This window comes from Ixodes scapularis, unplaced genomic scaffold (assembly GCF_016920785.2).
Source record: "Ixodes scapularis isolate PalLabHiFi unplaced genomic scaffold, ASM1692078v2 ptg000925l_1__unscaffolded, whole genome shotgun sequence".
NCBI classification, from domain to species: domain Eukaryota; kingdom Metazoa; phylum Arthropoda; class Arachnida; order Ixodida; family Ixodidae; genus Ixodes; species Ixodes scapularis.
The window spans coordinates 363,004-376,704 of record NW_024610070.1 but is presented as its reverse complement, the minus strand read 5'-3'; positions in this window follow the sequence as shown (position 1 = coordinate 376,704).

Genomic DNA, 13,701 nt, shown 5'->3' with positions numbered 1-13,701 from the left:
CAGCGTAGCTTCGGAAGTGGCTTGCTCGTTACAATGAACCTTAAGCCTGCCTCAGAAGGGACAACTCTCCCGCAGGTTCGGGGTTGCTGGCGAGTTGCTTCATAGATCCTCGCGCTGCAACACGAATTGCTAAGTTTGGGTCCGTATCGAAACGGACTAAGAACTAAGAGCAACTTTACTTTTGAAGCAGCATCAGCAAATCGGGAACGCGTTGGTTTCACCCGGTACTGCTGGGGTGACAAGTTTCGAAAGGCTACAATTCATGGAGCGCATATGCGGCGAACGACCGACGAACTTCGCCCGTCGGCACATTCGCTCCGCGCGCGGCGCAACAGCTTTACTAAGCTAGCTACGCAACAGCTATAAACGCGCTAAACGGTCGCCGCCGGGTGAACCGCAGCGTATTGACACCGTGACGTCGGTGTCCCAAACAAACCGTTGCTGGACTCGGGGTCAATTTTCTGTGGCAATGAAGAGAAAGCTATGGAGCGGAGCTAACAGCTCTGTGTTTCTCGGCTACGTAGTTCCCGATAAATTGGTTTCGGTTTTGTTATGGGCGTTGAAGGCGCTGAACCGCGATTACCGAGCATGCAGGCACATCGGCGTGTCCTTCCCTACGCTTCACCTGTTTCTAAACACACACAAATGCTTTGACTGAAAAACTCGGACCGACTTATAAGGAAATTATACCGTGGACGATATCGTCAAATTCTGCCTGTCTTGCGACCGACGCTAATGTGCGGCGTCAAATTAAGAACTGTCTTGAATTTCATCACCGCCGCAGTTTTTAGGGCGCTGATATGTAAACTCTTCTGTTGCTGAAAACTGGAACATGTTTAGCGTGCTTACATAGCGCGGGCGTGGTATACCGAAATAGGAATACGCACATCACTACGGCGAAAAGTCAAATCCCTTTTGAATCGCGTTCAGTTACCGCCGGCCCATTGTCCTAGGGCCCCGCAGCTAGGAAGAAGCATAGCGAAAGCTCGCCCTGCAGAACCCATAGATCTTGCGCTAAATCCCCATCCGTTTGATTCGATCTCTTTGGTGAACATTGTTACCGGCGTCGACTGCACTCGACGAGTTGCTCACCTGCAGCATAGAGACGTGTCAAGCCCTGGATGGCTGACAAAACGTCACGCCGTCTAAATATTCTGCAGGTATAAAAGGGAGCACGCTGGTTAGGTTATTGCCAATGAAAGATCAATTGACGAAAGTATTGAGCTGTCAAATCAGTTTAATGAATTCTTTCAATCGGTCTTATGAAATACGGCGGGAGAAGACACATTACAATAGCAACCATTTAAGCGTAGCCTGGGGTGGACGGATTGACTACAACATATGACGGAATTTTCAAGCATGGATCCCAAAAATCTCAGGGCCCATATAATATTCCAGGAGAATTCCTTAAGAGATACGCTGAATGGTTGTCTTTCTATCTTGAGGCAATTTTTAAGATGTCCCTAGAAACTAGTTCTCTTCCTTCTGATTGGTTCGAGGCTAAGGTGATACCGATAATCGAAAATGGGAATTGTTAAGAGATAAATAATTACCGTCCAGTATCTCAAAGAAGCACCTGCTGTAAAGTAATGAAGCATTTAGTTGCAAAACATAACTCAATACCAGGACAGCAACGCATTACTTAATTCCAAACACCACTGCTTTAGGTCGGGCTTATCAACGACGACCGAACTGGTAGAAACTTTCCGCGAATTAGCCTCTGCAATGAACTTGAAAACACAAATTGATGTCACAAGTATCGATTTTTCGGAGGCATTCGATCGTGTTACACGTACACTTTAGTAACACATATAGAACATTTAGGAATAAATAAATATATCACCAGTTAGATCAAAGCCTACTAACGGAGATGTCACAGACAGTTGGAATTCGAAAAGCCTCATAAGACTCCCTAAGCGTAACGACAGGTGTGTCACAGGGGTTTGTGATAGGACCGCTATTGTTTCTTTTTTTATATTGATGACATCACCAAAATAATTACACGTCCAATGAAAATTAACTTATTCGCAGATGGCTGTCTTATTTGCTCACCAATCAAGACGTCTGACGACTAAGTTGTGTTAGATCAATTTCTGGATGAGATAAGTCAGTGTTGCCTTCATTGGCAAATGGAAAATAACTTCAGCAAATTATCATACGCCCAAATCACAAATATGAACATATCCTCTTTTCAGTATAAAATTGCATGTTAAGAACTGAGCAAAGTAAAAACCTTTGAGTATTTAGGAGGAACAATAAGTCAAAATTTAAAAGGGCGACCTCACATTATAACTATTTGTGCGACAGCGTATCGCAGATTATGCGTGCTGAGGCGGAAACTTAAGGATGCCAATATTGAAGTAAGACTCACAGCTCACAACACTCTCATCGGCCGACACTCGAGTATGCCTCCGTTGTTTGGGACCCAGTTACTAAGACCTATTTCAACAAACCTTAGAGAATGCAAAGAGAATGCACGCTCTATACAATCTGATTACAGATCCACTTCCTCGGTTACGACAATGCTAAACGAGTGCCAGTGGAATCAAAAGAAAAATATCGCGCCTCATGTGTCTGTTTTGGATTTTTCATGCTTAGCTAAAAAATAGATCCTGATGTTTACTTTAACCTGTTACCAACAAGTTTGCTCACTTCTATCATTCTAAAACACTACAATTATATTTTATAGAATTGACCTATTTACATACTTTGCTTTTGTGGAAACAATAAATTACTGCAACACACTTCCTGAAACATACTTAGCCCTGACGTGTCCGCACTCAAAAATGCGTTTCCACTTATTTATTTTGGTTTAAACAGACGAAGCATCCATGTTCTTTGCTATAAGTTAACCCATGTATGTGTCCAGCGATGAATTCCTTTCGTTGTAATGTTTTCAGTGTTTTCTTTTTCGTATGATTTGTTTTACATTTTTTAATTGTGACACACCAGAACACGCCTTCAAAAGATTTCTTTTTTTCGTATGTGGTTGTTTATTCTTCATAATGCGACGCATCCAACTTGTCTTCAAATTGGTGTTTACATTAATGTTAACGAAGAAATGACTATCATGTATGCTATATCTGTACATTTCCCTGTAATAGCCCATAGGCCGACCGCATCTGAAAATAAATAAAAAAACAATAATAATTTTGAAAGTTTAATTCATATACCGGACAGGTTTTTAAGAACATAAAACTTGGTTTATTAAATATAAATGTAATGTGTAGACATGCATCACTTCGGAGCGAGTGTTTGTGACTGTGCGAGTCCTCGCTTCATATCGGCCGCGCCGCGTGCGACGGCCTTGCACGCTTCGGGCATATGACGCCATCTCGTGCGACGGTGGCAAACCGTAGGGTACTACACTTCTTGGCCTCCGAGATTCCGATGCGCGGAAATGCCTCTCCGGCCGTCCCATTCGTACTGGGAGTGCGTAATCGGAAAAATAAAAGGAGGCGGTGTTTCTCCGCGGGAAGGCGCTCTCAACCTAGGCATCGACTGCATGGCGCGAGAAAGAAGAGTTTAGGAAAATGTCTTGTTACGTCGAGTTACTGCAACTTCTACTTACATATTTTTTGTGTCTTGCGGTAGAACGGTGAACAGCTGCCCTGGGAAAATAGAAAAGTTGTGGTGCTTATTTACTTCGATATATTCATCTGGACATGTGGCGGCTATAGCTACAAGCGCGCCTTTTGATATATTTGAATGCAATCTCCAGGGAGTATAAAAAAAGTAGCTCCGTACATAAAAAAAAAAAAAAATCAGATTTCTCGAAATGGAAATAGTCATGCTGCACTTTCTTGTCTTTTATCGCCACTCATTGTTTGACGCGGCGTTTTAAGCCTGAGCACGAGGTTCGATACTACATAGTACAGTCCGTGCTGTACTTCTTTTTTCTTTTAAAATTTTTAATATTTATTGCGCAGCTCTGGCAAAGTCATATTCCGGCGTTCGCTTCTACTAGAAGCACCTTTCAGCCGGGGTAACACTGATTATACGATATAAAAAAATGTCAGTCTGCAGATATCTGTCACCACGATATCCGTGCCCTGCTGGAAATGGCAGACTTTTCCAATTGAAATGCACAGCCAAAACCTATGAGCATGAATGTGCAATTTGCGCCGATGAGAATATCCTATGTTTTGCACATTGGTGCTACTGGAAATGCTGCAGAGAAGCCGCAGCACGGGGGAAGGCAAAAGAATAGGTCGAGGGAAAGTCAACTTTAGCGGGCAAGCGCCACGATGCCAATTGTGTCAATGTGCACGACAATCAGTGTTCTCATTGCCGCTCATTGCAGCCAGTGGCGCTATGTGGCAGAGCCATTGTGCGAGAGATAGCAATGAGCCATGCACTGCAGAGAAGCGAACTCGGTGCACTATGGCAGTGACAATGCTCAATTGCCAAATTAGCACACACTAGCAAAAAGTTTCTATGGGACCGATAGAGATTTTTGTGAGATCAATAGGATTTCATCGTACCAATGGGCATTTCTACTGGGCCGATAAAAAGTTATATCGTACCAATACAGACTTCTCTTGTACCATTAGGAACTTTTATGGGACACGTAGAAACTTCTATGGGAACAACACGAATATCTTCCGGTCCAATACAAGTGCCTATTGGTCCTTCAATAGGATCAATGAGAAGTTGTACTGGTTAAACTGAAAGCTTCATTGGTCAAATGAAATGCATTTCAGATCGAGAACTTTTAATGGTCAACTAGGAATTTCTATTGGACCATTTGAGATGAGGATCATAGAGAACATGAAATCTATGAATTGGGCATCTATCAGGTTAAACAGTATGCTTAGTGGAGAAATTAAAGGTGTTATATACTAAAGTTTTATGTTTTGAGCACAGGAAAATACTTTTTTCCGCAAACATAGCCGATGGCAGGCACACAGCCAGGATTTTGATTCGCCCATGACAAAATGCTTTATGAGGGGGAGGGGGAGAGGAGGCCCCACCAAATGGAAGGTTTGGGAGGAGAGAGGCAAATCCCATGGGTCTCCCCCCCCCCCCCCCCCGCCCCCCTGCAGATACGTGCCGTGCCGGCCCAACGGGTTCCTCTCTGCCAAATGAACATTTTTTTTAGCTATATAACTTGAGTTGGGCCATATAGACACTAATTAAACCAAACTTTCCGTAAATAAAGTGAAGATGAACTCTTTTTGGTACGTGTTTTGGAATTTCCTGATTACTTATGTATTGTCCTCTTTCGTATTATAAAACATGCGGCTGCCAGTAAAACATTTAAAAAAAAGACTATGGGGAACGGGAACATTGTGTGTGCACATAGTATGCACAAGATTCATGAATAATTATATATAGGCAAACCACGAAATTCAGGTATCATCGGAACTTTGCAGTTTTAGCGGTGTATTCTGTCCTCTTGTTTTCCAGGATGTCTCAGTAACAGTAATAGCGTAAACGGTTGCACCAACTGGATTATGTATTCACATTCGACTTTGCTCCGTTTTATTCAGTTCCACCTGGTTCCGGAGTGGAACATTCTCGTTTTTGTATAAATTTCGCTCCAGAACCGAGTAAGTCAGAGTAAAACCGGGTCAAAAACAGAATAACACTGACTCAAAAATCCTATTATCATCTTCCACGATTGGTCCAAAGCTCTCCGACTTCCGACGTCAGAACTTTATAACTTTGGCGGAGTTGGCGAAAAAATGCGATACTTCACGCTTCCATTTTGCCATGTGAACGTATCCTGTTTGAGCCCCAGCAGAGGCTACGCGCCCGTTCGGGGGCGGCAGATCACGTGCACATTCTATCGCGGACATGCTTTTTATTAACAGAAAAGAAAAGCCGGTAGTGCCGAATAACATCGAATAATTATTGACACCATGGACGTCATAAAAAAAGCACATAAAATGCACTCACACACACGAAATAAGGATGACCTTCCCGAAATTATGATTGCACCTTGTTTCACGCAGAGTAAGTGTCAGGCAGCGCTTTCCACTTCGTAGTTGAGCAAGGAAGTTCCTTTTTGAAAGGCAATTTACGCGCTCGTTGACCGTTTGGGCCTTTAGTTTGGCTTCTGGCTTCCCAATGCTGTACTTTTCCTTAGTGCCGGGAAAAGTGTACACTCCAGCAATGAAGTTTTCGAGATTCAAAAGCGCTTCAGCCTGCGTCCAATTAAAATTAAGGTCAGCCGAAACAGGGTACCTCTGACTCGCTACATTCGTCTTTGGCAGTAGCAGTTTCGGAAACTTGGACAGAAAATTGTCTTCAAATCTCCCGTCGCCTTTCACAATTTTATCACTTGTGTCTCCACTAACTGGCCCAGCACTGTGACCGCTTCCGATTTCATTGGTTCTACTTAGTTCACGGGGACTTTTTGTCTCACCGTGCTCCGAGACAACCGACCTTAGAGAAACAGCTGTCGGCGTCGTCGGTTCGGGTCCCTGACCTGTTGTGGCATTTTTCAGGACACAACTTCGTCTGAGGATTGTTGTCCTTGGCAAGCTGGGTATACTTCTTGGCTCCAAACGTTTATTTTGTTTGGGTTCATGGTCGCACAGCGCGACACCCTACATGTCTCAAAATAAAATTTTAGAATTCGCGCCGACGTCATCCCGCAGCAAATGCAAGTTTCTACTTAAAATGACAAATAAAAATTACTTCGTTATAAGTTTAATGTATATTTAGTATTTAAATTTGACAATTAATTAATACTATAATTTTTAGAAACGTTTATTATTTTCTTAAGTGCATCAGTCCGAGTCGCCCTTGCGGGACTTGCGGGCTTGCGGGTTACACCACGTGACAATATGGTGTGAGCTGGAGTCAATGGAGTGAGCAGGTGGGGTCAAAATAAGTTTTCAAAGTGCAATTTATGCAAATATTTTGCTATATTCAGATAAATAAATAAATCTTTTAACTATTTTTTTACTTCAGCAAACAAAAACAAGGGTTAAAATACGAAGTAATATAGTCACGTGGTACATCCCCTGCGTCAGGAAGTCCGACGTGATAAACCGAACGTTCCAGCCGGAGGACAAGGAAGCGTGGAAGCTGTGGAAGCACGTGGATGAACCGAAGCGGCCGAAGCAACGTTCGCAAAAGTCTAAACGCCCGAGGCACGTTGCAGAGTCGAGAGACTCGAGACCAGTTGAGCTACCGGAATTTTACGAACGATTATGCAAGCGCACGTCTTGAGGACGACCATGAGCCACATATAATCTCAATTTCTGATGTGGAGAATTTCTGCCCATCAAGCTGGTGTGACGAAACGGAATCGGACTTCAAGGCGCGGATCCTAAACCTCTTTGGTAAGTTCTAGTCTCCCTACGCGTTAGGCCCAGTCATGTGACCATCTCCTTTAAGCTAAAAGTTGCAGCTTTAAGCACAATATGTGGGAGTAACTCTTGGCGCCGGTCGTTTCAGGATCGCCGAGTGACGCGGAAACCCAGTGACAGCAAGTGGGTGCTAGTACTGAAAATTTCCTCCGACGAGAGGAGTGACTGCCCGGGAGGGCTGGAGGAAGCTTGTATGAAATAGGTAATCGTCATTTCATTTTCGCGCTTGCGAAGCAATTCATAAGACGTATTTTAAATTTGAGATTTTCTTTAGTTATACCGCCACAAGTACAAGGAACTTCATTGATGGGGTGCCGTGTGTTTGTTTTCATATGCTCAGAAACTAGGTAAAGTTTATGTGTTTTACCATTTTTTCTGTGCTGATAAGCTTAAGCTTAGAATGAATTATATGTGTCAAGGCGTGGCGCGGTCTGTGTCTATTTGGAGAAGAGGTGTGTGTGTGGGGGGGGGGGGGGGGGTGTGGGGGGGGGAGAGAGAGAGGAGATGAAGAATCGGAGGATGAGGATTATGTCGAATCATTTAAATCGTTAACTCCAGCAGTTATAAGGTAAGAAGGATAACTGCTAGTTACACCGGTTCGGTTTTGTGCCAAACTCAAATTGTGTTTTGCCGCGTGAATATTGCAACAATTTTTTTTTATCAACAAAATTAGTTTTTAGGCATGCCGTTGACAAATAGGACCTTGTTTTAAATCCCAGTACAGGTTATATTGCGCTGGTAAATTTCCTGTACATAGTGCTGCTTCGAAGATGAACTGAAGTTTATGTCTTCTATATGTGCATTGGTAATGGCATGTGGCTCAACAAGATTTCACACAAGAAAGTTCTCAAATAGAAGAGGGAATCAATGTTCATCAACTAAGGTGCAGTAATGATCTTCACCATAGATGGCCCTTGGCGAATTGTAACTGGCAGACTTTCAAACCCCACAAAGGCTAAGCAAAGCTACAACTGGATGTGGCAAGACTAAAAGCTTGATAATATACTATAAAGGCTATAGCTTTATAGCCTTTTATAGCAAAACATACTGATCTGAAAAGCGTTGTTTTTGGTTATTTTGAAGTGGTATACGGAAACTTCATCATATTCTATTAATTTTGGTTCACTGCCCATTTAAAAGGTTGGTCTTCGTTGCTGCCAGAGCAATATAGCTTGAGATAAACTAAATCAAAGTTATGACTGCTGGTGTCATGTACATATTCAGAACATTTTATTAAAATAAATGTAGTCAAAAGCGTTTTTATGGGTTTCAGCACTGTGATTAAAATACAGCAATGTGTTTCGTTAGAAAGGCTACTAATTTTCAGTTTGTATCTTCTCCTAAAATATTTTGTAGATCTAGTGAGCATATATTCATACTTGAATATGTGCCAGGCATTCCCCAGTATGTGTATAATTGTTTACTAGGTCTGTAAGCTTCCCCACTACATTATTGCCGCCATGTTAGCGCTCCCCAGCTATTGTGTTTCTCGTGATCAATTAGGTTGAGATTGTTTAGCGTTAATGTTTGTGAGTCCCCCATTTTTAATTCCTAACAGAGCGCTTCAATGTCCCTTAATTTTTGGTTTGCCGCTATTTATCACCACAAGCAAAGACATCACGCCACTGGGATTAACCTGAAGCTCACCTCATGATTAACGACGCTGCCGTCCTCTGTCTTGAGGTGAGCCTACGTTCATGGGTACTTGTCTAGTGGTTCTGGAGTTGATTCTGGAACCGAGACGCCGATTTCTACGATGGCCTCCTTCGGCATCACGGTCAGTTACAGCAGGCCTGAGCCCGAACCAGGCGAACCAACGTGCTGGCCCGAGCCCGTGCCTAGTGGTCTAATCTTGAATCCAATCGCCATATTGAGATAAAGACGTCAAAATTCCTCAATTTAAATGTCGGAAGTGCCTTAATAAGAGCAGGTATAATTATTAATAGCAAATTTAATGAAGATATAGATGTTGATAAACACCTGCCAAATTTGACTAAAAATAAACAGAAACATCCAGCCCCTAGTTATGGTTGAACTAAGCGGCTGCTATGTGGATGTTTTTTTTTGTTCGACAGCTCGGCAAAGTTGCCGGATCTGGTTATGCCTCCTGTACGAGACGGATCACAAAGCGGTTCCTGACTGACCAGTTGGGGCAAAAAGTTTTGTGGGAAGGACGTAAGGGAAAGTTGACATTCAGGAATCTTCACCTTGCTGAGTGCATCATAAATGAGTAATCTCTGGAAAAGTACTGCAGATCGCTTCACATGGAATCAGATTTATGGAAGTGTTGGTGTCATACATCTGTTGCTTTTTTTTTATCAGATGCAGTGCGGAGCTGCCATAAATGTGAAGACTTCAAGGTAGAAACCATAGTCACGGATTAACTCCGCCACGCACCTGCCTCACATCGGTCATCTCAAAAGGTAAGCCGACGTCAGCACATAATTCTAACTTTTCTAAAACAGTAGAGTATGGTGCACAATTTCTTCAAAGCATAATTTCTATGTCAGAGTATTTTAATGTTTTAAATGTTAAAGCCAGCAGTGATGTGATTGCTGCGCCAAACAGTGCCAAGGGGCTAACCCTGCTACATCCTGCTACATTTTGCCAAAATGTGGGTAATCTGTGCCAAGCTTGCGCCCAATGACTAATTTCGGTCGCCTTTCAAAACTGAAACTAAACTAAGAACGTAATTGAGCATGCATGAGCTAGGTGGCGCAAGCGGCCGCCCGACACAAAGTGCCCTGCCTCCATCCGGTCTTGCAATGTTTTTGCCACCGTCTCCCGTTTCGCGCCTCGTCGTCTCGCGAATCTCGTCTCGCCTCTTCTTTAAACTTTTTCAACGATAGACGGGGGCGTGTGCGGACGCTCCGACGCTAGTGTGCCGGGTGCCAGACATGCCGTCATGCTGTGAAACAAAACCACGTTTTTGCGCGACAGGAGTGGATTTATGAGCTGAAACTCTGGTCGTGCGACGTCGGGTGTTGCCGACCCCACGTCGCTGCAGATATGGTGCTTTCTAAACTTCTTTTTTGACATTCCTGTTATTGTTTAAATCATACTCTACTAGAAAAATTTCCCTTTAAAGGGATACGACAACCAAATTTAGACACTTATCTCCTGGTCTCTTCGTGTTCAAGGGCTCCAAAGGCCACTTTTGCTGCTCCAAAACCCTGTTTCGGCTGCTCCAAGAGGTGCTCCAAAATGCTTAGGCCAATCACATCACTGAGCTAGTGACACCTCTTTTGGTTTAATTTGATATCAAATACTACAGGTGTGAACAGCATTGAATAATTTTAAATAGAAAAATTTTCTTTGGAGTGTTTCTCTAAGAGGAAAAATTTAATTATATAGTCGTACCTTATTTTGTATTAAAAAGAATGCATAGAAAACGAATTTCAAGAACACTGTGATATTTGATGTAAATCTAACAAACAAAAGTTGGCAATACAGTACACACATCCAGCATGAATGTGCTTTAAAGAACAAGGCGTAAAATAATTGTGATTTATTTACATCAGTTCCAATTCTTGCATATTTGAGTCACTTCACTTTGAACTTCACTGTTTTATTAGTTTTGCTTCAAAGCATGGTAAACCACTGCTCACATATTTTTAACAACATTTTTCGTTGTTTTTTCAGGAACATTCTGCACCACAGGAGAGAGTGATGTGAACTGCCTTAAGTGGGCCTTGAATGCACTGAGCTTTTTATTATGTTTATCAGAAATATTTTTAAGCAAAGTATCCTGGATTGTTCAGTAAGTATACTTTATTTTGAAAACCTTATGCTATGTATGCAGCATTGTTCAAATATTATACTTTATTTTAAAAACATCAAGCACTGCTCGTATGTCTAACAGTAATAATAAAGAGTTAATAGAAATTTGTTTGGCACTGCGACTTTTTTTTACAGAATGGATGCGCATGCCTGACAAGCTGGGCAGAAATTCAGTGCGCGACTCACGTTCAAAGTTACGCTGCAAGACTGCAGCGGCATTTTTCGCCATGCAGTCGGTGCTATAGCTGTCATGGGATTCTGGTGTCCTAGTCACTAGAGCACATGTCCTCGCCTTAGACTTGAGCAAATTCCTCAGGGTCGTTGTCATACCATGTGACAATGTTTGTGTCCAGTATTTCACAGTTCTCTCGCATGTGGCGGGGCCCACCTCACTAAAAAGAGCCAGTATCAGCAGTGTCGCCTTCCTTGTCAGTGTCATCTGCGTTGATCCTGCAATAAAGCTTCTTAGCTTGATGGTGAAAAAAAACTTCAAAATAGAGAATGTCTGCTGCGGGCCTGATTGCTACATTATACACCTGTAATGCGCCATTTTGGTATACATTGAGAGCATGCACGGGCTATACAGCAAATCTGCCCTCTGAGCTCTTGTTTTGTAAAGAATTGGACTCATATCTGTTTAAATTTTTCTGTAGGGCAGTTCACACGCTATATGCTAGCATAAAAAAGAGGCTGCTTAGACACTGGCTGTACTATTGTGTGTTGCCTTCTGGCATAGGGCTGATCCCTATACCAGGGAGAGTAACATTTCTGAGGTATGCACATAGTACATCCACATGATCAGGCTGAACATCCTACAATGGTCCTGAATGTCCAGCTTCATCATACAGATTGCGTTAGTGGTATGTTTTCTGGGGAATCATTTTGCACTGCACAGTACATACTTTCAGTGTTAGATGGATCATAGCAGATATCCACTGGATATGTTAAATGTCCGAACAACACATCTCTCGGATGTTTAGTAGACGGTTGCTGGTTGACTGGGTACCATCAAACCAATGTGCACCGGGGCACCTGTTGCCAGTTACCGCCATTGGTTTTCGCTCCCTAAATGCCATCAACCCAATGTGCACAGGGGTGTCTGTCGTCAATTGCCGCTTATTGGTTTTCGCCCCATTAATACAATCAATCCTATGTGCACAGGGGGGCCTGTTGCCAATAGCTGCTCATTACTTTTTCCCCATAAATACCATCAACCCAATGTGCGCAGGAGCATCTGTTGCCAATCGCTGCTCATTGGTTTTTGCCCCATAAATTCCCTCAATGCAATGTGCACCGGGGTACCTGTTGCCAATTGCTGCTCATTGGTTTTTGTTTCATAAATGCCATCAGCCCAATGTGAATTCTCTAAAGGATTACCAATTGGTGCACTTAGGTTTTTGTTTCAAAAATGCATATTGCTCAGTGTGTCTGGACCTACAGTTGCACATTGATTCAATGTGAATTTTGGCCTAATTTCACTTCGCCCATTTCCAGCAGGGTGGTTCATTGCCGTGCGGCATTCGAAGCTCAGATGTTGTGGTGACTCGCGTTTGAATCTGTTTGCAGACTGTCTTTTGTTTGATGTATCAGCAGTGTGCCGCCGGCGTTAGGGAAAGAAGTATGGCGGTGAGATACGACCACCTCGTAAAAATTTCGCCATTTTTTTATGAACTTCGTGATATTTGCAGGTACTGATTCAAAAGGTGAGGCGTTAGCTTGTAAACGTCTAGTCTTTGGTGCATGTAGCACAAACCATCGAACCATCGTATCCCATTATGCATTTTGTGATGTAACTTAATTGATATCCAAACAGGGAATGGGATTCCCTTCCCCCCCCCCGCCCCCCAAGAAAAAAAAAAGAACTCTGGTTTATTTATAAATTCCAACCTTTTTTCAACCTGGTTTAGGCGGTATTCTAACCAACTTGATATATTTAGATTCGAAGCCTTGCATTTTTAGATTAGACGCGAAGTACTTTGCGATGCATTGGCTTCAAGCAGTTTCTTTCGATACGCTACCCTGTCTGTCATAATCTTGTCTACGTTGACATGAAGTGGCGGTACAAACTTCTCTGCTATAATCCTGGATTTTTTTTTCACGGTTATCTCTTGTTGCAGAACGAAAAGTCAAGAGAAAATTTAGGTTCATAAAGAATATATATATATATACATATATCGTAAAAAGGAGGTAAATCCTTTAAAACGAATTTATTGGACGACGTTCCGAGCGGGGACCGCTCTTCATCAGGTCCTAATGTTGCAGTGAAAGCTGGAAGCCCGCCACTTTGACACGGGAGACAATATGTATATTTCCCTGGGTAGAAACAACCATGTTGTACTTTTGTTATACCCGCACGTTGTTTAACGCATCTTTTCGATCCTAAGCACACGGTTTGATAATACAAAAGTACAGTCCTCGTGTCATCCTTCTTTTCAAATATTCGTATAATTTATTACGTGAACAATACACCTGAACAACATTGCCTGAATAGTTCACGTAATAAATTATACCAATTTATTACGTGAACTATTCAGGCAATATTGTTGTTTGCTTCCTATATAAGCATATTTATGACAAAAATAATGGCGGTAAGATATGA